Source organism: Orcinus orca, chromosome 1 (genome assembly GCF_937001465.1).
Source record: "Orcinus orca chromosome 1, mOrcOrc1.1, whole genome shotgun sequence".
Classification (NCBI taxonomy): domain Eukaryota; kingdom Metazoa; phylum Chordata; class Mammalia; order Artiodactyla; family Delphinidae; genus Orcinus; species Orcinus orca.
Window position 1 is genome coordinate 94958219 of NC_064559.1, and position 28000 is coordinate 94986218.

Below are 28000 nucleotides of genomic sequence, written 5' to 3' on the forward strand. Positions count from 1 at the left end.
CACATCAGAGTTGAAAAATATCAAGGGTACGAGTCTAGTTGAGAAGGGAAACTATACATCTGAAAATTAAAGTTCAGATAAGCATACTTAGGCCATCAAAATACGGTAAAACCAAGTTTTATCTCAATCTACTAAATTGAAAGCATACAATGACCTAAACACATCCCTTTAAACTCCTTTTCTTGCAAAAAAGAAATGATGGTATAAATGGAGAATTTCTGATGTTTGAACAAAGTAACATAGAGTGGAACCTTAGGAAACCTTCATTTAACTTTCTTTTAAACTTTAGGTTTTTTTAATTAACCCTTAAAACTATTCAATGTCACCAATGCCATAAAACAAGAAACCTTGGCCAACATTCATCAACAGAGCTACTTTTAAAAATGGCAGTCCTTTCTCCTTGTCCAACCTTACTACCTTCTACCAGATGGCTTCTTCCCATTCTCTCTTCTGGAAGAAAAATCAAATAAAAATTACACCAAAAGAGGATTCAGTATGAGGATAAGCTATACGAAACTGTCACTAAAGAGTAACGCACATTTCCAGTCGTTTCGTCACCTGTAGAGTCATCAATAACCAGCCTTCTAGCTGGCTGAACAGCTCAGCCAACTCCTGAAGGAAAGTGGGGTGGAGAAAGGTCCTCGGTGTAGGTTGTCAGTGTCGGTGCTCCGAGGGGTCCTGATCTTCTCAACGTTTTTGAGGATTACATCATGCAAGGTGGCATACTGGTTCCGTTTGTGGAGCAGGCTCTGGCACACACTCTGGTGCTCGTTTTCGTCAACCTCGGCTACAGTGCGGCGGTAATCTTCCACCTGGGGCTATTTCACTATCTTGGATACCAACTTGGCCTGGGTGTTGTAATAGGTGGAGAAGCGGCGTAGATAGGAGGCTGCTGTGCTCTCCACGGTCCACAGCCGGTCCGTGGTATCTTCCTGGATAGACACTCCAAAGTTGTTGCTGTCCTCCGCCTTTGGGAGGAGCAGCTGCACCCACATCCGCACGGTGTTGCATTTCTCTCTCAGCAGCTCGATCTCGGGTTTTACGTGCTCAATCAGCTCCACCAGATGCTGGTTGCTTCGCAGAAGCTGCCCCTCGCCGCCTGGCATTGCTAGTACTTTGATGAAGGACTGGATGTGCAGAGGCTGCGGATCCCGGTTGGGCGCATCCCCCGCAGTGTCTGGGGCGATGGGGGTCTCTGGGGCTGGCACCGAACGTATTCTGGATAGGTCTTGCAGGCGGAGCTCCTGAACCCGACTATCCAGCTCTGACAGCTTCTGAGGGAAGAAGGTGGACACCAGATCCTCGGCCTTCTGGGCAATGCAGGCCCGAAATGAATCTACTTTCCCCTGCACGTCCTGCTCTAGCTTCAGCGGGGAAGCCATGACCTCCAGGGGCGTCGAGTGTTGGAGGAGACACGGCCTGAGTTTCTCCCTCCTCCGCAGGCTGGGTTTGCGCTTCCGCTGCCACCACCAACTCCCAACAGACCAAGGCCCTGCCAGGGCGAAAAGACGTCCCGGAGGTCCCTGCGGGCCGGTGCGCGGAGAAAGCGGGAGCCACACGCTGACCACGCCCTCCAGACGGCGCCCTGGCCAAGAGGACGGCAGACAGGCTTCGTGGGACCAGCCTAGGCTTCGAGTGCCTAGCCGCTAGAGCACCGAAGACCACGTGTCGGGGGACCCAGCTGGATCTAGTTATCTGAGCTGCGCCTCCCCTACCTACTGGCCTGGCTGGCGGGAAGCCACTTTAAAGAACATCGTTAAACTTAAGCTGTGAAGACCAGGCAATGACAAGTCGGTGCGCTTTACATAGGAGCTCAAGGAAATCCACAATCCCTGGATCCAGAATACACGATCTCTTTTGAAAGGCATCTCACAAAATGGGCTCTCCAGAGCAAGGCTCACTTCTGGAGAGCCTCAAGTCACACCTTTACAGGTAACCTGGGCCTATCCATGCTTTCCCCTTAGAAAGTCAGAAGTGAGTTCACTTCACTATTGTATTTTAATCAAGTTAGTAGACTTCTGAGATCGTCTATGGCTTACTTCATACAATTTTTAGTTTAAATTACATTATGTTAAGTTATATGACGCTTCTTAAAATTCATCTTTTGGGGAATAATTAACAATTGAATCTGGACTGTAAATTAAAGTAACACAGTCAAACTTCCTGAATTTGATAAGTGTATGGTTGTTACAGAGGTTATGTCCTTGTTTTTAGGAAGTACACACTACAGTATTAAGGGATAAAGTGACATGATATATTTAATCTATTCTCAGATGGTTCAGAAAAAGTGTGTGTGTGTGTGTGTGTGTGTGTGTGTGTGTGTGTGTGTGTGTGTGTGTGTGTGTAGAGAATGAGAATGCTAAATCATGTGGAGAAATGGTAAAAATTGATGAATCTGTATAAAGGGTGTATGAGAATTCAGTATTATTCTTCTAACTTCTCTGTAAGTTCAAACTTATTTCAAAATAAAAAATGAAACAAGGGCTTCCCTGGTGGCGCAGCGGTTGAGAGTCCGCCTGCCGATGCAGGGGATCCGGGTTCGTGCCCAGGTCTGGGAAGATCCCACATGCCGCAGAGCAGCTGGGCCCGTGAGCCATGGCCGCTGAGCCTGCGCATCCGGAGCCTGTGCTCCGCAACGGGAGAGGCCACAACAGTGAGAGGCCCGCGTACCGCAAAAAAAAAGAAAAAAAAAAAAAAAAGAAACAACTACCTTTTCCTTAAAAGTTTCCGGAATCATAGAGACAAATTCTGTAAACTTCTAAACTTTCACCCTATTTATTTATATTCATTTTCCTTTCCCTGAAATATTTTCCTTTTGTTCTCTGCAGTACTACAGAGTAAAATCCAAGCCTTTGACTTTTATTCTAAAATTACTGAAGTTTAGTTAAAAAAAGGATTTTTCTAACGATGCTATAGTATGGTTTCAAATGTAATTGTTACCTCAATCAGACTGTAAACTCCTTCAGGGCAGGGGCCAAGTCTTAATTCCTTTCTTTTGCAGCTGGAGTGGAGCAGGTGCTCAATACATGTCTGATGAAATGATCCTGACTTAGTAAGATTTTAGCTAACTATAACTTCACAAAATCTAGAACTGAAAGGAAAAAAATATCAACAAGACAAACATGTTACAGGTTGGGTTCCCCAGCAAGCAGAGAAGTTGCTTACAGGAGGTTTATTAGGGAGTCCTCTTAAGATAAACACCTGTGGAAAGAAAGAGACAGAACAGGGAGAAGTTGGACTTCGATGCAATCTCAAGGCCTCAACTGACCCCATGGGGAACTGCGAAATGCCCTTCAGAGTTGTCCTGAGGTGGGGTCAAAGCAGTGTCTGAAGAGGGCTCTTTGGTAGCAAGACTTTCAGCAATTGGGAAATAAAAACTTTAGTTCTGAGGAGGGATCTGGGAAGCTCATCATAGCTTCAACTACACATGTAAGATACTAAGATACCTATACTAACAAACTAGCAATTAAGTTGTTCAGCCCCAGTCAGGAGTTGAAAATTCAAAGATGGTTTCTGTGTTCAGATCAATTCAAGCCTCTCAGGAATGACAAAGAAGGCTGTGGTGACAGTAATTATATGTTCAGAGGTGGGGCAGGGGAGATAAAGGTATGTATGTATGTGAGGGAGGTAATGGGGGATTACTGGTAAGTTGGATCTTAAGATATAAGGGAAGTGGCAGGAAATGAGGCAGGAGAAGTAAGCAAGGACCAGCTCATGGAGGCAGGGCCCTGTTTGCCATGCTTTAGGAACCTGGATTTAATAAAAGCCAATGAAGGACATTTAGGCAGGGAAAAAATACACACAGATGTATGATTTCAATGGTGGAGGTGAATTTGAAGAAGAAACTAAAGGAAGAGAGACTGTGCCATAATCCAAATGAGAAAGTATGCCTCATTTTAAGTGGTGGTGATGGGGTTGAAAGAGAAGCATCAAGAATATCTTAGGAAAAAAAAAAGAATATCTTAGAGGTAAAATTAACAGTATGTAGTGATCGTTTTAGATGTGGAGAGATGAGAAAAGGCAGAATTCAATACTACGTAATTTTTGGGGGGGGGGCTTAGGTAAATGATTTCTATTTATACTTATATTAAACCTCTCCTAAGAGGTGAATTAGATATACATTTTTACACACACATATTTACATTCAACTTACGGGAATTTAGATAGGGCTATCAAACAGAAAAGAAAAAGCAAATCTTAAAACATGACCACGATTTCCCATATGTTGATTTTCTTCATAACTTTGGCTATAAAAGATTACGACGGCGCCAGCATGGAAATTCCCTTTTATACTAAAAACATCCTCAGTGGTATATATGGTTTAACAAATGGTTACTCTGTTTTCAAACAGAAAACATTTCTAGTTGCTCTTTTAAAGAAGTAGGAAAGTTTCTTTCTACTTATTATGACAGTGAATAGCCATTTATATGAAATTATTTTCTTTAGTTGTCTAATGATAAATTTAAATCCTTTGGGGGATTAAGCTGCTCTTTTTTCTAGTGGGACCTAAGAGTTTTATTTTTTCGTAATGTTTCCTGTCCTTGTTAATGAGATAGCAGTTGGTAGGAAAGTAACAGCTCCTAATTTCTCTACCCCCATCAACCAGCAGCAATCAGTGGTTGTTTTTAAAAATTATTTAATAAACTTGCATGCCTTGATTTGACCCATGAAATTAACACTGAGTGCTAACAGGTGGAGGAAGGCCAGGGACAGCTGTGTAGAGTACTGTCTTGTTCAGGTCAGTTTCTCCTTTCTCCACAGCCCAGCAGGGTTCATTATGTACTGATGCCAATAACTGACACCCCACTCTTCTTTTAGGAATGCCTACAGATTTATGGATTGGCTTATCCTTTAAATATCCTCCAACTCTGAAACTATGCCCTGTGAAGAAGGGATTCTGTGGTCCTGCGTTTGGGTTCCATTTACAGAACTATTCTAAGCAACTGTTGTTCAACTATTGGAGATACCTGTAAGCTTGAGATATGGATTGAAATTTAATCATTCAAAATAAGCTGTTTTTCCCACTGATTTCTTTCTATCTATAAAAGTTAGGAGAAATATTATCAATGGTGCTAAATCTAGATAATCTTAAGGCTCTGGTGGATGGTAATATTTTTCCCCTTATATTTATAAAATTTTTCATCTCTGGGTTGCAGTGGATCTTATGTTATGTAGACCCCCAAATGAGCAATTTCTAGGGCTGACAAATATATCACGTCCTCTTCCTTCATTCTTCCTCCTAGATTGCTGCACGTAAAGGTACAGAAATAAACGATGTGGAGGTATTCACTGCAGTGCCCTTTTGTCAGAATCAGCCTCCACATCTAACACGAGCATGGCTCTAAATGAAGAGGAGTTGGCAATATAGCATTGTGGTTAAAGTTACGAAGTTAGTCATGTTCAAATCCTAGCTTTGCTACTTACTACCCATGTGACCCTGGCTAAGTTATCTAATCTCTCTGTGCTTTATTTTCTTCATCTATAAAATGAGCATTATAATAATATTTATAAAAGTTGTTCTGAGGATTAAATTAGTTAATACATGTAGAGAGTTTAGCACAGTGCCTCAAACATATTAATTGCTCAATAAATGTTAGCTATTATTGAAGGAGAGTCTATCAACAGTCCAAAATCTCCCTTCACTCTTTGAAATGGAGTAGAACTGTGTATTCTAGACAAACCAAGATACAATTTTCTTGTTCACTATCTTGTTACTTAGCAGTAGTGACGAATTGTACTACACAGTTGAATATAAGTATCTTTTTTTAATGGCTTGAATTTCTGAGATCATCAGTATTTAGAGGCCATATCACAGAGGGCATAGGTGAAGCAAGCACAAAGTTTTACTGGCTACCTTGGCTGAAAAGTGCATTTCTGAATAGAACCCCTTCTGGCAAAAGCCATGTCTTCATCAAGTTCACATTATTTTATCTTACAAATTACATAATTGGGATAGTTTGGAAACAATGATGTCTACTGTCAAGGGTCCTTAAGATCACTGATTTTTAACAAAAAAACCACTGATCTCTAGGTCCTGGATTCCCAACTTTTTAAGATGCTTTGGCCAATGACTCTCTACCCAAGTCACTGATAGCTTCCTTGTTTACAAAATCCCTGGATCAATAATGTACTGGATGAACAATGAATCTTCTAGTTCAGCATTTTTCAAATTGAATTCCATCGGTTCCCTGTAATTATTTGTGTCTTCATTTTGATGATTCATTAACTGATGTAAGCATATTCTGGGTCATATTATAACTGACATGCAATTTGGGCCAGCGATTACATTTTTATGATTATGATAGCACCAAGTACATCTACCTTAATTGATGAGAGAGGAGCCTATTAGGTATGATTATCCTTTATCTCCTTTTCCCAAATAACTGTAAATCAGATAGAACAAAGGTTTTCTTAGTGATTCAAACAGAGAAAACTGGGGCTTCCCTGGTGGCGCAGTGGTTGAGAGTCCGCCTGCCAATGCAGGGGACGTGGGTTTGTGCCCCGGTCCGGGAAGATCCTACATGCCGCAGAGCGGCTAGGCCCATGAGCCATGGCTGCTGAGCCTGCGCGTCCAGAGCCTGTGCTCCGCAACGGGAGAGGCCACAACAGTGAGAGGCCCGCATACCGCAAAAAAAAAAAAAAAAAAAAAAGAGAAAACTGTGGGGAGAATTAAGTTATCACAGAGTACTCAATAATATGGAAATGTTTAATTAAAAATTGAAAAGACTTGCACCATGAGAATCAGTATCACCTTCACTTATCAGTAGTGACATAAAAACATGGTCTATTACATAAATTCAAGTTGTTGATTTGATCTTTGTAATATTATTTATATTTAATTTATATATTTATATAACTTATTTATATTATATAATTATATTATTTTGGTTTTGTAGTTGCAAACTAAAAGTAGATGTTTCAAGTTTTGTGTTTATATGTACTTAATAAACATAAGTCAGTGCTGGCGGAGAATTTCTTCCTTTAAAAGTAAAACCCCTCTTATAATGCCTTGTGCAAACAATTCCAGAGCTATCTTCCTGAAATGCGTTTTTGATCATATTTCTATCTTCTATAGTGTAAGGACCAAATTCCTTAAGCATAGTCCACAAGTTCTTTCATGATCTGGATCCTGCCATCTCTTATTTCCCAGAACCTACTCTACATTCCAACAACAGTACTCTCACACGTCCTATGGTTTACATATTCACCTCTCTCTGTGTAAAATGCCCACTGTATCATCTTCCTCCCGCTCTCTATCCTACCAATTCATCCTGCTGTAATCAACTCAAGAACTGTTTCTGAAAAAACCTTCCCTGATACCACCTTCTCGCTTCCTAGAAGTTAGTGCTCCTGGCACAAGTTAAATAGCATAATAATATCTACCTCATAAAGCTGTTGAAAGGATTAAATGAAACAACTTACATAAAACAGCTAGGACACTAAATTCTTCATAAATGCTAGTAGTTTTATTTGTATCTCAAAGTATTCTGCATAAATCTCTTTTACAGTTCCTATCACAGTGTTGTAATTTTGGATTTACAAGTCACTTTTCTTTACCATAATAAATTCCTTGAGGACAAGCATTTTAGTTTTTTCATTTTTATATGTTCTTTGGTAGCAGTGTGCCAGGTAACAATAAATGTTCAATGAATATTTACTGAATAAATGAATTAATGAAAGAAACAGGATAAAACTGATCAGATAGGACCTGACTAGCAGAAGAGATGGGACTCTCAAGCAACTTATCTTTTTCTTATTTCCCCTGAAAAGCTGCTAGATCTAACAGCGGTCTTCTGGGCTGAACTCTTTAGGGGTTTACAGGAAAAGCAGGAAATATATTTCTTTTTCTCTCCCATCAACAGTATGCAGAGTTTCACATTCTGCTTTTGACTCTGGTAATATTCTAGAATTCTACCAGTCAAACTATTGCTTAGTTGTGAAAAAGAGCCCTCACTTAAATAACTGGTGTTGGTCTGCAGAACACTAGTTATGCATTACTACATGTTTGTGCAAAATGAACACATCGGGGAGTACCAGAGAGGTACACACACAAGGAATAAGGGTGGTGCTGGCTCTGACTCACACTCCCACTGTTTATTTATAGCTTCTTATTAGTATGGGATTTGTTTTATTTGGCAAAAATACAAGATCTCACTGACTGAGGGAGGAAGATGTAAGAAAATGCCTAAGCATAAAAGTTCTACAGCTGAATAATAATCTGTAATTCAGTGCTGTATCAACAGACTCCCCAGGGGCTGGTGCAAGCTGAAACCACTCCAGAATTACAGATTTCATGAGCTGCAGACTTTACTGCTAAAAGTAAAATAGTGATTAACTAAAGATTTTATTCCTCCATAGACACTTCCATTCATAAATGCTAAATTCACTAGTTGGGGCTAAATTAAGTTAGTATACAAAATATGTACAGTGAGTTTCTAATTTCTCTAAATAATTTTCACCAGCAGAAATAGTCAAAAGTAAATTTCAAAAAAGCAAGCCAAAGAATTTATATGCTTCAGCCTGAAAAAATGTACTTTCTCTGTATTCATTTAAAATCACTGACATTCACAGAAAGACAGACAAGATGAAAAGGCAGAGGGCTATGTACCAGATGAAGGAACAAGATAAAACCCCAGAAAAACAATTAAATGAAGTAGAGATAGGAAACCTTCCAGAAAAAAAATTCAGAATAATGACAGTGAAGATGATCCAGGACCTCGGAAAAAGAATGGAGGCAAAGATCGAGAAGATGCAAGAAATCTTTAACAAAGATCTGGAAGAATTAAAGAACAAACAGACATGAAAAATACAATAACCAAATTGAAAATTACACTAGAAGGAATCAATAGCAGAATAACTGAGGCAGAAGAATGGATAAGTGACCTGGAAGACAGAATGGTGGAATTCACTGCCACGGAACAGAATAAAGGAAAAAGAATGAAAAGAAATGAAGACAGCCTAAGAGACCTCTGGGATAACATTACATGCAACAACATCCACATTATATGGGTCCCAGAAGGAGAAGAGAGAGAGAAAGGACCCGAGAAAATATTTGATGAGATTACAGTCGAAAACTTCCCTAACATGGGAAAGGAAATAGCCACCCAAGTCCAGGAAGTGCAGAGTCCCCTACAGGATAAACCCAAGGAGAAACACGCCGAGACACATAGTGATCAAACTGACAAAAATTAAAGACAAAGAAAAATTATTGAAAGCAGCAAGAGAAAAATGACAAATAACATACAAGGGAACTCACATAAGGTTAACAGCTGATTTCTCAGCAGAAACTCTACAAGACAGAAGGGACTGTCACGATATACTTAAAGTGATGAAAGGGAAGAACCTACAACCAAGATTACACTACCCAGAAAGGATCTCATTCAGATTCGATGGAGAAATAAAAAGCTTTACAGACAAGCAAAAGCTAAGAGAATTCAGCACCACCAAACCAGCTCTACAATAAATGCAAAAAGAACTTCTCTAAGTGGAAACACAAGAAAAGGACCTACAAAAACAAACCCAAAACAACTAAGAAAATGGTAATAGGAACATACATATCGATAATTACCTTTAACGTGAATGGATTAAATGCTCCAAAAGACACATGCTTGCTGAATGGATACAAAAACAAGACCCATATACATGCTGTCTACAAGAGACACACTTCAGACCTAGGGACACATACACACTGAAAGTGAGGGGATGGAAAAAGATATTCCATGCAAATGGAAATCAAAAGAAAGCTGGAGTAGCAATACTCGTATCAGATAAAATAGACTTTAAAATAACAAATGTTACAAGAGACAAAGAAAGACACTACATAATGATCAAGGGATCAATCCAAGAAGAAGGTATAACAATTGTAAATACACATGCACCCAACATAGGAGCACCTCAATGCATAAGGAAACTGCTAACAGCTATAAAAGAGGAAATCTACGGTAACACACTAATAGTGAGGGACTTTAACACCTCACTTACACCAATGGACAGATCATCTAAACAGAAAATTAATAAGGAAACAGAAGCTTTAAATGACACAACAGACCAGATAGATTTAATTGGCATTTATAGGACATTCCATCCAAAAACAGCAGATTACACTTTCTTCTCAAGTGCACACGGAACATTCTCCAGGCTAGATCACATCTTGGGTCATAAATCAAGCCTCAGTAAATTTAAGAAAACTGAAATCGTATCAAGCATCTTTTCTGACCACAACACTATGAGATTAGAAATGAATTACAGGGAAAAAAACATAAAAAATACAAACACATGGAGGCTAAACAATACATTACTAAATAACCAAGAGATCACTGAAGAAATCAAAGAGGAAATCAAAAAATACCTAGAAACAAATGACAATGAAAACACGACGATCCAAAACCTATGGGATGCAGCAAAAGCACTTCTAAGATGGAAGTTCATATATACAAGCCTACCTCAAGAAACAAGAAACATCTCAAATAAACAATCTAACCTTACACCTAAAGGAACTAGAGAAAGAAGAACAAACAAAACCCAAAGTTAGCAGAAGGAAAGAAAGCATAAAGATCAGAGCAGGAATAAATGAAACAGAAACAAAGAAAACAACAGCAATATCAATAAAACTAAAAGCTGGTTCTTTGAGAAGATAAACAAAATTGATAAACCATTAGCCAGACTCATCAAGAAAAAGAGGGAGAGAACGCAAATCAATAAAATTAGAAAAGAAAAAGTTACAACGGAAACCGCAGAAATACAAAGCATCCTAAGAGACTACTACAAGCAACTCTATGCCAAAAAAATGGACAGCCTGGAAGAAATGGACAAATTCTTCGAAAGGTATAACCTTCCAAGACTAAACCAGGAAGAAATACAAAATACTAACAGACCAATCACAAGTAATGAAATTGAAACTGTGATTAAAATCTTCCAACAGGAGCTTCCCTGGTGGCGCAGTGGTTGAGAGTCCGTCTGCCGATGCAGGGCACACGGGTTCGTACCCCGGTCTGGGAAGATCCCACATGCCGTGGAGTGGCTGGGCCCGTGAGCCATGGCCGCTGAGCCTGCGCGTCCGGAGCCAGTGCTCCGCAACGGGAGAGGCCACGACAGTTAGAGGCCCGCGTACCGCCAAAAAAAAAAAAAAAAAATCTTCCAACAAACAAAAGTCCAGGACTAGGTGGCTTCACCGGAGAATTCTATCAAACATTTAGAGAAGACCTAACACCCATCCTTCTCAAACTCTTCCAAAAAATTGCAGAGGAAGGAACACTCCTAAACTCATTCTATGAGGCCACCATCACCCTGATACCAAAACCAGACAAAGATTCTACAAAAAAAGAAAACTACAGACCAATATCACTGATGAATATAGATGCAAAAATCCTCAACAAAATACTAGCAAACAGAATCCAACAACACATTAAAAGGATCATATACCAGGATCAAGTGGGATTTATCCCAGGGATGCAAGGATTCTTCAATATATGCAAATCGATCAATGTGATACACCATATTAACAAACTGAAGAATAAAAACCAAATGATCATCTCAATACATGCAGAAAAAGCTTTTGACAAAATTCAACACCCATTTATAATAAAAGCTCTCTAGAAAGTGGGCACAGAGGGAACCTACCTCAACATGATAAAGGCCATATACGACAAACCCACAGCAAACATCATTCTCAATGGTGAAAAACTGAAAGCATTTCCACTAAGATCAGGAACAAGACAAGGATGTCCACTCTCACCACTAGTATTCAACATAGTTTTGGAAGTCCTAGCCATGGCAGTCAGAGAAGAAAAAGAAATAAAAGGAATACAAATTGGAAAGAAGAAGTAAAACTGTCACTGTTTGCAGATGACATGATACTGTACATAGACAATCCTAACGATACCATCAGAAAACTACTTGAGCTAATCAATGAATTTGGTAAAGTAGCAGGGTACAAAATTAATGCACAGAAATCTCTTGCATTCCTATACACTAATGATGAAAAATCTGAAAGAGAAATTAAGGAAATACTCCCATTTACCATTGCAGCAAAAAGAATAAAATACCTAGGAATAAACCTACCTAGGGAGACAAAAGACCTGTATGCAGAAAATTATAAGACACTGATAAAGGAAATTAAAGATGATACAAAAAGATGGAGAGACATACCATTTTCTTGGATTGGAAGAATCAACACTGTGAAAATGACTATACTACCCAAAGCAAGCTACAGATTCAATGCAATCCCTATCAAATTACCAATGGCATTTTTTACAGAAGTGGAACAAAAAATCTTAAAATTTGTATGGAGACACAAAAGACCCCGAATAGCCAAAGCAGTCTTGAGGGAAAAAAACGGAGCTGGAGGAATCAGACTCCCTGACTTCAGACTACACTACAAAGCTACAGTAATCAACACAATATGGTACTGGCACAAAAACAGAAACATAGATCAATGGAACAGGATAGAAAGCCCGGAGATAAACTCACACACCTATGGCCAACTAATCTATGACAAAGGAGGCACGGATATACAATGGAGAAAAGACAGTCTCTTCAATAAGTGGTGCTGGGAACACTGGACAGCTACATGTAAAAGAATGAAATTAGAACACTCCCTAACACCATACACAAAAATAAACTCAAAATGGATTAGAGACCTAAATGTAAGACCGGACACTATAAAACTCTTAGAGGAAAACATAGGAAGAACACTCTTTGACATAAATCACAGCAACATCTTTTTTGATCCACCTCCTAGAGTAATGGAAATAAAACCAAAAACAAACAAATGGGACCTAATGAAACTTAAAAGCTTTGCACAGCAAAGGAAACTACAAACAAGACAAAAAGACAACCCTCAGAATGGGAGAAAATATTTTCAAACGAATCAACAGACCCAGGATTAATCTCCAAAATATATAAACAGCCATGCAGCTCAATATTAAAAAAACAAACAACCAAATGCAAAAATGGGCAGAAGACCTAAATAGGCATTTCTCCAAAGAAGGCTTACAGATGGCCAAGAAGCACATGAATAGCTGCTCAACATCACTAACTACTAGAGAAATGCAAATCAAAACTACAAAGAGGTATCACCTCACACCAGTCAGAATGGCCATCACCAGAAAATCTATAAACAACAAATGCTGGAGAGGGTGTGGAGAAAAGGGTATCCTCTTGCACTGTTGGTGGGAATGTAAATTGATACAGCCACTATGGAGAACAGTATGGAGGTTCCTTAAAAAACTAAAAATAGAATTACCATATGACCCAGCAATCCCACTATTTGGCATATACCAGAGAAAACCATAATGCAAAAAGACACATGCACCCCAATGTTCACTGAAGCTCTATTTACAATAGCCAGGTCATGCAAGCAACCTAAATGCCCACTGACGGACAAATGGATAAAGAAGATGTGGTATATATATACAATGGAACATTACTCAGCCATAAAAAGGAACGAAACTGGGTCATTTGTAGAGACGTGGATGAATCCAGAGACTGTCATACAGAGTGAAGTAAGTCAGAAAAACAAATATCATGTATTAACGCATATACATGGAACCTAGAAAAATGGTACAGATGAACCGGTCTGCAGGGCAGAAATTGAAACACAGATGTAGAGAACAAACGTATGGACACCAAGCGTGGAAAGCGGCAGAGGGGTGGGGGTGGGGGGTGTGATGAATTGGGAGATTGGGACTGACATGTATACACTGATGTGTATAAAATGGATGACTAATAAGAACCTGCTGTATAAAAAAAAATTAAATTTAAAAAAATAAAATAAAATTACTCTCTGTCCTCTCATTTTGATTTTCCTTCTTAGCCCTTATCACAAACTGATATTCTATTACATATTTATTTGTATATTTGTTGTGTCCATCTTTAGAACATAAAAGCAAGGGCTTTTTTGTTTTGTTTATTGGATTCTTTGCAGTGAGGATAGCCTGAAACATAATGGCTACTCAATAAATATTTTGTTGGATGAATGACAGCAAAATTGTTTAAATCTCTTGATTAAATAATAATTCTTTGAGGATAACTGCATTTGGAAAAACTTTCTTTTTAATTATAAAAGTAAAGCAATTATTCAAATAGACACAACTTAGCATGAATAAAGTTTTTTGAATAATAAAATCAATCCTTAAAAGTTTGAAGAAAAAAACCTTTTACATTATGAAGATATCTCATATTTATGTTTTCTCTCAAAGAGCAATAAGAGATGTTACGTGTTTAAAAACAATTTGGATTTTGCTATTTATCACTTACATTCACCTTCTTAAAATATAAGTATTTCAAAATGAAATTGAGATTCACATTTTGATAGATAGAAATTATGCCTCTTTATCTTTCTATTTTCAACTAATGCCAACTACACCAAACTGCAGTGAAATCAAAAAAATACAGATAAAAACAACTGAGTCTGGACTTGTTTTGGTTCTAATAAGTATTTTGCTTAAGGAGATACTGTATTCTCCTGAATCTAAGCTGAACACACAGTTGGTAAAATAATCCTAGGAGGACAATAGTTTTCAAAAAAATCAGCAATCATATATGCACAGAAATTAGGTTGACCACTTCTTTTTGTATGGTATAATACATACTTACATATTTTACTAAAAAAAATAAGATAAACTGTATAGCTAAAAAGCTGACCCCAAAGCCTCAGTCTTAAGTGAAGCTGTTTCATCAGAATAGACTTGAACTATTTTATAATATGAATTCAAATTATTTTATCATTAATTTTTGATCTACTTAATAGCCTATGAACTTCCATTATATATAAAAATGTCAGGTAACAGACTTCATCTAAAAATGAGCAGCAGAATTGGAAGCTTGTACAATAACATTTATTAATAATACTAAAACTATGCTGATGTGACTGTTTTAAAATCTGTGATTTTGTGTATGTTATTAATACTTATAAGAAAACAAGACTAGTTTTATGCTACAAATATATAATGTTTATTACATCTTCTGGATGACCTATCATATATACAATGTATCAGTCAAATGGCTCCTATCTGATATCAATATGGAAAGGTTAGATTAAAGACTATAGTTTCTTTTCAGTTATCAGCCGATGTCACTAAATCCATCAAAATGAATGTGACAGTCAATTTGAATAAACCCTAAAAACAGCTGAAAACCTGGTGTCTTCTGTTACTTAGTTTTCTGTCTGTAATCTAAGTATCTAGTTTCTATAGACATCACATGAAATGAACACTGAAATAGAGTCAATTCAGGAAATTACTCTAAAATCACATTTTTAAAGGCTACTGTAAGAGGTTATAGACTACTGAGGGAGATTCTGGCTATCTTTCTGTTTGGAAGAGCTCTTCCTTTCAAATTTATGATTCCCTTTACCCCAAAAAAGGATAAAGGGCAGGTCTAAATTATATAAATAAAGCCTTCATAAACCTAATCAGATAATGGATAGTACTATAAAAGTCACTTGTAGGGCTTCCCTGGTGGCGCAGTGGTTGACAGTCCGTCTGCCGATGCAGGGGACATGGGTTCGGGCCCCGGTCGGGGAAGATCCCACATGCCGCGGAGCGGCTGGGCCCGTGAGCCACGGCCGCTGAGCCTGTGCGTCCGGAGCCTGTGCTCCACAACGGGAGAGGCCACAACAGTGAGAGGTCCGCGTACCGCAAAAAAAAAGTCACTTGTAAAATCTTGCAGATTTCATACTCTTTCCAAATGTGCTAATTTTCTGTCTGTTGATGGATGATAATGGCGTTAAAATGCATCTTTATGGGGAGTTCGGGCTGGGGTGTGATCATGGATGATTGTGCTATATCTAATGAAAAACAAACTCTTTCCCCTTGTCCTATCCATTTATGGACTCTTCAAACTGTAGCCATAGGCTTCAAAAGGTCAGTTCCCTGATGACAGAGAAACAGACATATACTGAACACCTACTATGTGTTAAGTACTGTTCTAGCACCTGATTTATTATTTTATTATTCTGTTTAAATTTCTTAACCTATGAAGAGATAATTATTAATATTACTGTATTAGAGATAAGACACCGAGGCTCTGAAAAGTATTTCCCTCAAGTCTTTGAGTTTGTAAGCAATAGAACAATGCTGGTTGAAATCCAACTTCATTTGACTCCAGAGCCTATGCTACATGATTGCCTAAAAAAAAAGAAAAAGAAAAAGAAAAAAAGAGGCTGTCTCAGCACCTCCAAAGTTATTTTCTCCACTAAACTAAAAGGTAATGACTCATAGCTGAGTGGAAAACCCTTTTTCTCATTTCTGAATAAGGCTGCACAATGCTACAGGATAAACTATCTATACCCTCTGTCATTTTTCTATTCTTTAAGCCAATGCCTAAACTATGTGTATGTCATGTGTATGTAGGAATGTGTATACACACACACATTCATACATACATAACATATATATTTTTAAAAGTTTAATTCTAGGGTCTAATGCTGTAGCTCTATTTTACTAAAAAAAAGGGGGAAAACACTAGTAGATTAGACAAAAAGTAGCAGATAGTTCTTTTAAAAACTTTATAGTTAGTTCCTCTTTCACTTACTTTTCTGTGTATTTCTTAGCACTGTGATCTGTATAGGCACATGTTATGTGTTTATTTCGTCTGGTCTCTAGAACCTTGGTTTGGCAATATCTTCTGCTACCCATTACTCTTTTGCTATAATTATCTACAGTATATGTTATGTTTCCAAAAGAATATATAAATAACAATTCATTGGTTAAGTATAAAGACGGGAAATTTGAGGTTGAAGGAGTTCAATCACAGGATACTGTTTTAAGAAGTTCCAGCAAAATGTACAACATGAAAGTTTTAAGGATAACACAAGAAAACTGACAGCCTACCCTTTTAAGCTTGGCTTTGCTTTAACTCTGTTAAAAGCTACTGGACACAAGGAAAGAATATTTTTTTCTATTTATTTAGTTTTGTATCTATGAGATGATGGATATTCAATAAACTTATTATGATAATATTTCATGATGTGTGTAAGTCAAATCATTATGCTGTACACCTTATATGGTGCTGTATGTCGATTATATCTCAATAAAACTAGAAGAAAAAAGGCTACTGGATGAAAACACAGCATTGAATATTATACAGTACTGGATATCCATATGCAAAAAATGAACTTTGTTCCATCCCTGCACCATATACAAAAATTAACTTAAAATGGATTATAGACCTACATGTAAAACCTAAAACTACAAAACTTTTAGAAGACAACATGAGAAAATCTTTGTGACCTTAGGTTAAAAACATGATCCATAAAAGAAAAAGATGATAGACTGGACTTCATCAAAATTAAGATTTCTACTCTTTTAAAAACACTTATAAGAAATTGAAAAGAAAGCAACAGACTGGGAGAAAATATACCCAAATCATGTAACTGACAAAGGACCTGTATCTAGAATATTTAGGAACTCTCAAATCAATTATAAGAAAACAATTACAACCCAATTAAAAATGGGCAAAAGATCTGAACAGACACTTCACCAAAGAAGATATATGGATGGCAAATAAGCACATGAAACGATGGTTAAAATTATTTGTCATTAGGGAAATGCAAATTAAAACCTGAGATACCACTACACACCTATTAGAATAGCTAAAATCAAAAAGACTGGCCATATCTAGCATCAGTGAGGATATAGAGGAACTGGAACACTCATATACTGCTGGTGAAAATGGTACAACCACTTTGGAAAATAGTTTGGTGGTTTCTTAGAAAGCTAAACACATACCTACCATATAACCCGGCCGCTCTACTCCTAGGTATTTCCACAAGAGAAATGAGAGCATATGTCTCTACAGAGACTTGTACACCAATATTCATAGTAGCCTTATCTATAAACTCATGCTGGTCAAAGGGTACAAGTTTCCAGTTGTAAGATGAATAAATTCTGGGGATCTAAGATACAGCATGGTAACTACAGTTAACAATTATGTGTATTAGTCAAAAATGCAAGGTGAATGGATAAACAAATTTTTATATCCCTACAACGGAATACTACGCAATAGAGGACTGAACTACTAATAAAGCAACAATGTAGATGATTTTCAAAATAATTATGCTGGAAGAAAAAAACACATAATGTATGATTTCTTCATATAAAATTGTTTTAAATGTAAACTAATTTATAGTATCAGAAAGAAGATAAGTGGTTGTCTATGACAGGGGAGAGAATGGGTGGGAAGAAATTACAAAAGGGCAAGGGGAAATTTAAAACTTTCAGGAATGATGGGCATGCTGATTATCTTGACTATGGTGATGACTTCACAGAGATATACATATGTCAAAACTTATAAAATGGGCAATTAAATATGTGCAGTTTCTTAAATGTCAGTTATACCCCATTAAAGCTTTTTTTCTTTTTTAAACAACAGCAATGACTAATGCACCATGGAAAACAGTATGGAGGTTCCTCAAAAAATTAAAGATAGAACAACCATATGATGGAACAATCCTACTTCTGGGTGTATATCTGAAAAAAATGAAACCAATATCTTGAAGAGATATCTGCACCCCAGTGTTCACTGCAGCATTATTCACAATAGCTAAGACATGGAAACAACCTAAGTGTCTACTGATGAATGAATGGAAGAATAAAATGTGATACACACACACAAGTGGAATATTATACAATAAAAAGGAAATCCTACTATGGAGAACAGTATGGAGGTTCCTTAAAAAACTAAAAATATAGTTACTATGTGATCCAGCAATCCCACTCCTGGGCATATATCCAGAAAAGACAAAAACTCTAATTTGAAAAAGTATCTGCAACCCATGTTCATAGCAGCACTATTTACAATAGCAAGACATGGAAATGTCCATCGACAGTGAATGGATAAAGAAGATGTGGTATATATATGCAATGGAATATTACTCAGCCATAAAAAGAAATAATGCCATTTGCAGCAACATGGATGGACCCAGAGATTATCATACTAAGTGAATTCAGACAGAGAAAGACAATACTGTATAATCGCACTTATATGTGGAATCTAAAAAAGCTGAAACAGAATAGAATGTTACTCATAGAAACAGAGTAGAATGGTGGTTGCCAGGGGCTGAGGGGTGGGGGAAATGGGGAGATGTTGGCCAAAGGGTACAAATTTCCAGTTATAAGGTGAATAAGTTCTAGAGATCTAATATACAGCATGGTAACTGTGGTTAACAATACTGTATTATATACTTGAAAGCTGCTGAGAGAGTAGATCTTAAATGTTCTCACTACAAAAAAAAAAAGACAATTATGTGAGGTGATGGATGTGTTAACTAACCTTATTGTGGTAATCATTTTACGATATACATGTGCATCTAATCATTACGTTATATACCTTAAACTTACACAATGTTATATATCAATTATATCTCAATAAAGTGGGGGGGGTGGAGAACGCTAATCTTCACCTTAAAAAAATGGCATTACGTGATATACAAGATCTCACTATCAACTTTAATTACAAACTATGTTAAAGAATATGTCTTTGCTTCATATAGCAGAAAATTAAATTCAAACCAGTCACAAGGTTTTATTCTTATATTAAGAGAATTAGAGTCTTCCAAGTGGTATGGTTCCCTGATTGCTAATAAGGGTAACTCCTCAGAAGGCCGTAAGGCTGAAATCCAAGTTAAATGCTAAATGTTCAAATATTCCTGATTACAACAGCATAAAATTAGTTAGAAAATGATAAAAAGAACATGCCAAATAAAAACAAAACAGTATTATTAGGTTGCATCTACAAATTCTAGTAATTTTCTAGCTTCCAACAGCTGGAAGTAAAGAAAGGTGTGAGGGGCAAGAAGAGGGAGAAAGAAGAGAAGGATGGCCCTTTTTCTCACATTTCAAAGTGTTAATGAGGTGCCTGATGATGTTAGCAGAAAGGAAACAAGCTACTGCATCAAGATGTAATAATATAGTTGTGACTATCACACCGTCTAGAATATTCTTGTTACCATGAGCTACGATGTAATAGTTTTAGGTAAGGTATCTCAGAGCAGTCAGGTCTCAGCTGTTAAGTCTCCAGGAGGAGTTCCCTCTACAGGACTGTCCTGTAATTATTTGTCTTTCATTCTTCAGATTATAAACTCCTTGAGCGCAAAGGCTGTGTCTTATTAATCAACTGTAACCCCACACCTAGCACCTTCTTGCAGAGATTTCACTTATCTCATACTGCAAATTGGCACCCCACCATGGCCTGGCAATCCAACTGTTTCTCTGGTAGGCACACAATCCGTTAGTTATGACAACAATTTCACACCTGCTCCTCTCTCCTCAAATCCCCTATCCCTCCTCCAACAGACTCACCTGCAGCTGATCACATTGTACTTCAGTGGGAAAACAGAAGCCATCAGAGATGTCTTATCTTCCTGGAACCAAACGTCCTACCTATAAACTGGCCTAGCCTCTACCACAAGAGAAGAAAGGTCTCACCTTCTAGTGCAAAGGGCAGTCTTTCTACTTTTGATATGAATTCCACCCTTCTGCCCCTCCTCAAGGACTTCATCACTTCTCCTATTTAACACTGCTCTCTTCCTATCCACTGGTTCATTCCTTTAAAATTTTAAATTGTTATCTTGGGATTAAAAAAACAATTATCTTTTCTCTGTTCCCTTTGTCAACTAAAAAGAAAAAAAAAATGTCCAACCTGAAAGTTGAGAATTACGTTTTATTTGGCGGACAAAACTGAGGACTTAAGATAGCTCTAAGACACTGCTCCAAAGAGGTAAGGGAGGAGCCAGGATATACAGGAGTTTCTGCTGCAAAGATCAGGTGGTTGGAACTTCAAAAGACTACTGCGAATTAAAGAAAACCAGATATCTCAAGTTAAGAAATTTAGCGCTTTTCTATGTAAGGGAAGATTCAAGAGTCTGGGCTCACTGAAATCACTCCTTTGATATGCACTGCACCCTAGACATCCAGGGCCAGTATCCTGTGCTTTCCCATCCTGAGTTCCCTCAAGGCTCAAGGTTGGGGGGGCCATAGTGACTTGACGGCTGCAACATCTTTTATTTACTGATATGGCGGACAACAAATTTCATTCATACCTTGTATAGGCAGTTCTCAAAATAGTTATGCTGTCCTCATTTCCTTACCACCTAATCCATCCTTAATCTCACTTTCACTTCCATCTCATCACTAAAGGGCTCTTGTGAAGGATACCAATGACTTTCATGTTGACACATCCAGGAGATACTTACCTTGATCTTACCTGACCTTTCAGCAGTATTCAAATCAAGTACTCATTTCATTCCCTCTTGAAACCATCCTCTCTTGGCTTTCTTGGCTTTCCTCCAACTTTGCTGGTTGCTCTGTTTCAGTTTCCTTTGCAGGCTATCCTTCTCTAATGGAATCTCTAATTCAATCCTGGGCCCTCTTCTCCCTCTACACTCTCTTCGTAGATGAAATTCGCACAGATATTTCAAAATTAAATGTTTCCAAAAAGAACTCAATATTCATATATTATCCTGCCCTACACCAAATCGTTCTCATCTCAGTAAATGGTAGCACTATCTACCGAATTACCCAAGCCAAAAATCTGAACATCTCCAATTCCCACTAAATCTATCTGCAAAATGTATTTAGAACCCATTCATCACTCCATTGCCATCATCATATCGCCTGAACTACTGAAAAAGCCTTCTAATTGCTCTCTTTGCTTCTACCATGTCTCCTTCTAATCCTCGGCCCAGACAGCAACTAAAGCCGTCCTACAAACTAAATCATTCATGTCATTCAGTTGCTTAAATCCCTTAATTGGCCCTCAGAATAAAACTGAAACTCTTTACCATAGCTCACAGTCCTTGTGTGATACGGCCCCTTCCAGTCTCTCCAATCTCATTTTCATAACTCAGCCTCACCTCCCAAACCATTGATTAAGTCTTCTGGAGAGGAGTTTCAAGATGGCGGAAGAGTAAGACGCGGAGATCACCTTCCTCCCCACAAATACATCTACGCGTGGAACAACACCTACAGAACACCTACTGAACGCTGGCAGAAGAACTCAGACCTCCCAAAGGGCAAAAAACTCCCCACGTACCTGGGTAGGGCAAAAGAAAAAACAGAGACAAAAGAATAGGGACGGGACCTGCACCAGTGGGAGGGAGCTGTGAAGGAGGAAAGGTTTCCACACACTAGGAGCCCCCCTTTGCGGGCGGAGACTGCGGGTGGCCGAGTGGGGGAGCTTCGGGGCCGTGGAGGAGAGCGCAGACACAGGGGTGCGGAGGTCAAAGCGGAGAAATTCCCGCACAGAGCATCAGGGCCGACCAGCACTCACCAGCCCGAGAGGCTTGTCTGCTCACACGCCGGAACAGGTGGGGGCTGGGAGTTGAGGTTCGGGCTTTGGAGGTCAGACCCCAGGGAGAGGACTGGGATTGGCTGCGTGAACACAGCCTGCTGGGGGGTTAGTGCACCACGGCTAGCCAGGAGGAAGTCCGGAAAAGGTCTGGAGCTGCCAAAGAGGCAAAAGACTTTTTCTTGCCTCTTTGTTTCCTGGTGCGCGAGGAGAGGGGATTAAGAGCGCCGCCTAAACGAGCTCCAGACACAGGTGCGAGCCGAGGCTATCAGCGCGGACCCCAGACATGGGCGTGAAATGCTAAGGCTGCTGCTGCAGCTACCAAGAAGCCTGTGTGCAAGCACAGGTCACTATCCACACCTCCCTTCGCGGGACCCTGTGCAGCCCCCCCACTGCCAGGGTTCCGTGATTCAGGGACAACTTCCCCGGGAGAACAGACAGCGCACCTCAGGCTGTTGCAACGTCACGCCGACCTCTGCAGCTGAAGGCTCGTCCCGCATTCCGTACCCCTCCCTCCCCCCAGCCTGAGTGGGCCAGAGCACCCTAATCACCTGCTCCTTTAACCCCGCCTCTCTGGGCGAGAACAGATGCCCTCAGGCGGCCTACATGCAGAGGCGGGGCCAATCCAAAACTGAACCCCAGGAGCTGTGCAAACAAGAGAAAGGGAAATCTCTCCCAGCAGCCTCAGGAGCAGCAGATTAAATCTCCACAATCAACCTGATGTACCCTGCATCTGTGGAATACCGGAAGAGACAACGAATCATCCCAAATTGAGGCGGTGGACTTCGGGAGCAACGATTTATATTTTTTTCCCCTTTTTCTCTTTTTCCGTGTGGATGACAGGGTCTTGGTGCTCCGACCAGGTGTAAGGCCTGTGCTGGGAGAGCCGAGTTCAGAACACAGGTCCACCAGAGACCTCCCAGCTCCATGTAATATCAAACAGCGAATATCTCCCAGAGATCTACATCTCAACACCAAGACCCAGCTCCACTCAACGACCAGCAAGCTCCAGTGCTGGACACCCTATGCCAAACAACTAGCAAGACAGGAACACAAACCCACCCATTAGCGGAGAGGCTGCCTAAAATCATAATAAGGTCACAGACACCCCAAAACACACCACCAGACACAGACTTGCCCACCAGAAAGACAAGATCCAGCCTCATCCACCAGAACACAGGCACTAGTCCCCTCCACCAGGAAACCTACACAACCCACTGAACCAACCTTAGCCACTGGGGGCAGACACCAAAAACAACGGGAACTACGAACCTGCAGGCTGCGAAAAGGAGACCCCCCAAACACAGTAAGTTAAACAAAATAGGAAGACAGAGAAACACACAGCAGATGAAGGAGCAAGGTAAAAACCCACCAGACCAAACAAATGAAGAGGAAATAGGCAGTCTACCAAAAAAAAAAAAAAAAATCAGAATAATGATAGTAAAGATGATCCAAAATCTTGCTAATAGAATGGAGAAAATATAAGAAACGTTTAACAAGGACCTAGAAGAGCAAACAAACAGTGACGAACAACACAATAAATGAAATTAAAAACTCTCTAGAAGGAATCGATAGCAGAATAAATGAGGCAGAAGAATGGATGAGTGACCTGGAAGAAAAAATAGTGGAAATAACTACTGCAGAGCAGAATAAAGAAAAAAGAATGAAAAGAATTGAGGACAGTCTCAGAGACCTCTGGGACAACATTAAATGCACCAACATTCTAATTATAGGGGTCCCATTAGAAGAATAGAAAAAGGGACTGACAAAATATTTGAAGAGATTATAGGTGAAAACCTCCCTAATATGGGAAAGGAAATAGTTAATCAAGTCCAAGAAGCGCACAGAGTCCCATACAGGATAAATCCAAGGAGAAACACACCAAGACACACATTAATCAAATTATCAAAAATTAAATACAAAGAAAAAATATTAAAAGCAGCAACGGAAAAACAACAAATAACATACAAGGGAATCCCCATAAGGTTAACAGCTGATCTTTCAGCAGAAACTCTGCAAGCCAGAAGGGAGTGGCAGGACATATTTAAAGTGATGAAAGGAAAAAACTTACAACCAAGATTACTCTACCCAGCAAGAATCTCATTCAGATTTGATGGAGAAATTAAAACCTTTACAGACAAGCAAAAGCTAAGACTATTCAGCACCACCAAACCAGCTTTACAACAAATGCTAAAGGAACTTCTCTAGGCAGGAAACACAAGAGAAGGAAAGACCTATAATAACAAACCCAAAACAATTAAGAAAATGGTAATACGAACATACATATTGATAATTACCTTAATGTAAATGAATTAAATGTTCCAACCAAAAGACATTACTGGCTGAATGGATGCAAAAACAAGACCCGTATATATGCTGTCTACAAGAGACCCACTTCAGACCTAGGGACACATACAGACTGAGAGTGAGGGGATGGAAAAAGATATTTCATGCAAAAGGAAATCAAAAGAAAGCTGGAGTAGCAATTTTCATATCAGACAAAACAGACTTTAAAACAAAGACTATTACAAGAGACAAAGAAGGACACTACATAATGATCAAGGGATCGATCCAAGAAGATATAACAATTGTAAATATTTATGCACCCAACATAGGAGAGCACCTCAATACATAAGGCAAATACTAACAGCTATAAAAGGGGAAATCGACAGTAACACAATCATAGTAGCGGACATTAACACCCCACTCTCACCAATGGACAGATCATCCAAAATGAAACTAAATAAGGAAAAACAAGCTTTAAATGATACATTAAACAAGATGGACTTAATTGATGTTTATAGGACATTCCATCCAAAAACAACAGAATAAACGTTCTTCTCAAGTTCTCATGGAACATTCTCCAGGATAGATCATATTCTGGGTCACAAATCAAGCCTTGGTAAATTTAAGAAAATTGAAACCGCATCAATTATCTTTTCCGACCACAATGCTATGAGACTAGATATCAATTACAAGAAAAAGTCTGTAAAAAATACAAACACATGGAGGCTAAGCAATACATTACTTAATAACCAAGAGATCACTGAAGGAATCAAAGGGGAAATCAAAAAATACCTAGAAACACATCACAGTGAAAACACAATGACCCAAAACCTATGGGATACAGCAAAAGCAATTCTAAGATGGAAGTTTATAGCAATACAATCCTACCTGAAGAAACAAGAAACATCTCAAATAAAAAACCTAACCTTACACATAAAGCAATTAGAGAAAGAAGAACAAAAAACCCTCAAAGTCAGCAGAAGGAAAGAAATCATAAAGATCAGATAAGAAATAAATGAAAAAGAAATGAAGCAAGCAACACCAAAGATCAATAAAACTAAAAGCTGGTTCTTTGAGAAGATAAACAAAATTGATAAACCGTTAGCCAGACTCATCAAGAAAAAAAGGGAGAAGACTCAAATCAATAGAATTAGAAATGAAAAAGGAGAAGTAACAACTGACACTGCAGAAATACAAAGGATCATGAGAGATTACTACAAGCAACTCTATGCCAATAAAATGGACAATCTGGAAGAAATGGACAAATTTTTAGAAAACCACACCTTCTGAGACTGAACCAGGAAGAAATAGAAAATATAAACAGACCAATCACAAGCACTTAAGTTGAAACTGGGATTAAAAATCTTCCAACAAACATAAGTCCAGGACCAGATGGCTTCACAGGAGAATTCTACCAAACATTTAGAGAAGAGCTAACACCTATCCTTCTCAAACTCTTCCAAAATATAGCAGAGGGAGGAACACTCCCAAACTCATTCTACGAGGTCACCATCACCCTGATACCAAAACCAGACAAAGATGTCACAAAAAAAGAAAACTACAGGCCAATATCACGGATGAACATAGATGCAAAAATCCTCATCAAAATGCTGGCAAAGAGAATCCAACAGCACATGAAAAGGATCATACACCATGAACAAGTGGGGTTTATCCCAGGAATGCAAGGATTCTTTAATATATGCAAATTAATCAATGTGATACACCATATTAACAAATTGAAGGAGAAAAACCATATGATCATCTCAATACATGCAAAAAAAAGCTTTCGACAAAATTCAATACCCATTTATGATAAAAACCCTCCAGAAAGTAGGCATAGAGGGAACTTACCTCAACATAATAAAGGCCATATATGACAAACCCACAGCCAACATCATCCTCAATGGTGAAAAACTGAAACCATTTCCACTAAGATCGGGAATAAGATAAGGCTGCCCACTCTCACTACTACTATTCAACATAGTTTTGGAAGTTAGCCATAGCAATCAGAGAAGAAAAAGAAATAAAAGTAATCCAAATTGGAAAAGAATAAGTAAAGCTGTCACTGTCTGCAGATGACATGATACTATACATAGAGAATCCTAAAGATGTTACCAGAAAACTACTAGAGCTAATCAATGAATTTGGTAAAGCAGCAGGATACAAAATTAATGCACAGAAATCTCTTGTATTCCTATACACTAATGATGAAAAATCTGAAAGTAAAATTAAGGAAACACTTCCATTTACCAATGCAACAGAAAGAATAAAATACCTAGGAATAAACCTACCTAAGGAGACAAAATACCTGTATGCAGAAAACTATAAGACACTGATGAAAGAAATTAAAGATGATATAAACAGTTGGAGAGACAGACCATGTTCTTGGATTCAAAGAATCAACATTGTGAAAATGACTATACTACCCAAAGCAATCTACAGATTCAATGCAATCCCTATCAAGCTACCACTGGCATTTTTCACAGAACTATAACAAAAAATTTCAAAATTTGTATGGAGACACAAAAGACCCTGAATAGCCAAAGCAATCTTGAGAAAGATAAACAGAAGTGGAGGAATCAGGCTCCCAGACTTCAGACTATACTACAAAGCTACACTAATCAAGACAGTATGGTACTGGCACAAAAACAGAAATATAGATCAATGGAACAGGATAGAAAGCCCAGAGATAAACCCACGCACATATGATCACCTTATTTTTTATAAAGGAGGCAAGAATATACAATGGAGAAAAGACAGTCTCTTCAATAAGTGGTGCTGGGAAAACTTGACAGCTACATGTAAAAGAATGAAATCAGAACACTCCCTAACACCATACACAAAAATAAACTCAAAATGGATTAAACACCTAAATGTAAGGCCAGAAACTATCAAACTCTTAGAGGAAAACACAGGCAGAACACTCTATGACATAAATCACAGCAAGATCCTTTTTGACCCACCTCCTAGGGAAATTGAAATAAAAACAAAAATAAACAAATGGGATCTAATGAAACTTCAAAGCTTTTGCACAGCAAAGGAAACCATAAACAAGACCAAAAGACAACCCTCAGAATAGGAGAAAATATCTGCAAATGAAGCAACTGACAAAGGATTAATCACCACAATTTACAAGCAGCTCATGCAGGTCAATATGAAAAAAACAAACAACCCAATCCAAAAATGGGCAGAAGACCTAAATAGACATTTCTCCAAAGAAGATATACAGATTGCCAACAAACACATGAAAGAATGCTCAACATCATTAATCTTTAGAGAAATGCAAATCAAAACTACAATGAGATATCATCTCACACCAGTCATAATGGCCATCATCAAAAAATCTACAAACAATAAATGCTGGAGAGGGTGTGGAGAAAAGGGAACCCTGTTGCACTGTTGGTGGGAATGTAAATTGATACAGCCA

The 28000-nt window shown here is 38.5% G+C and overlaps 1 protein-coding gene, 1 long non-coding RNA gene and 1 pseudogene across 5 annotated transcripts in view; 1 reads left to right on the forward strand and 2 right to left on the reverse strand.

Annotated features, from left to right (window-relative positions):
- ATF6 (activating transcription factor 6) overlaps window positions 1-28000 on the reverse strand; it is a 222147-nt gene that overhangs the window by 80207 nt on the left and 113940 nt on the right. The gene's annotated exons all lie outside the window — the stretch shown is intronic.
- Window positions 549-1382, reverse strand: LOC105748653 (proteasome activator complex subunit 3-like; annotated as a pseudogene).
- The window catches only part of LOC125964256 (uncharacterized), a 65762-nt gene continuing 53275 nt past the window's right edge, over window positions 15514-28000 (forward strand). The window contains exon 1 of the long non-coding RNA XR_007477099.1: window positions 15514-15626. This is a non-coding gene — a long non-coding RNA (uncharacterized LOC125964256). The remainder of the gene's footprint in view (window positions 15627-28000) is intronic.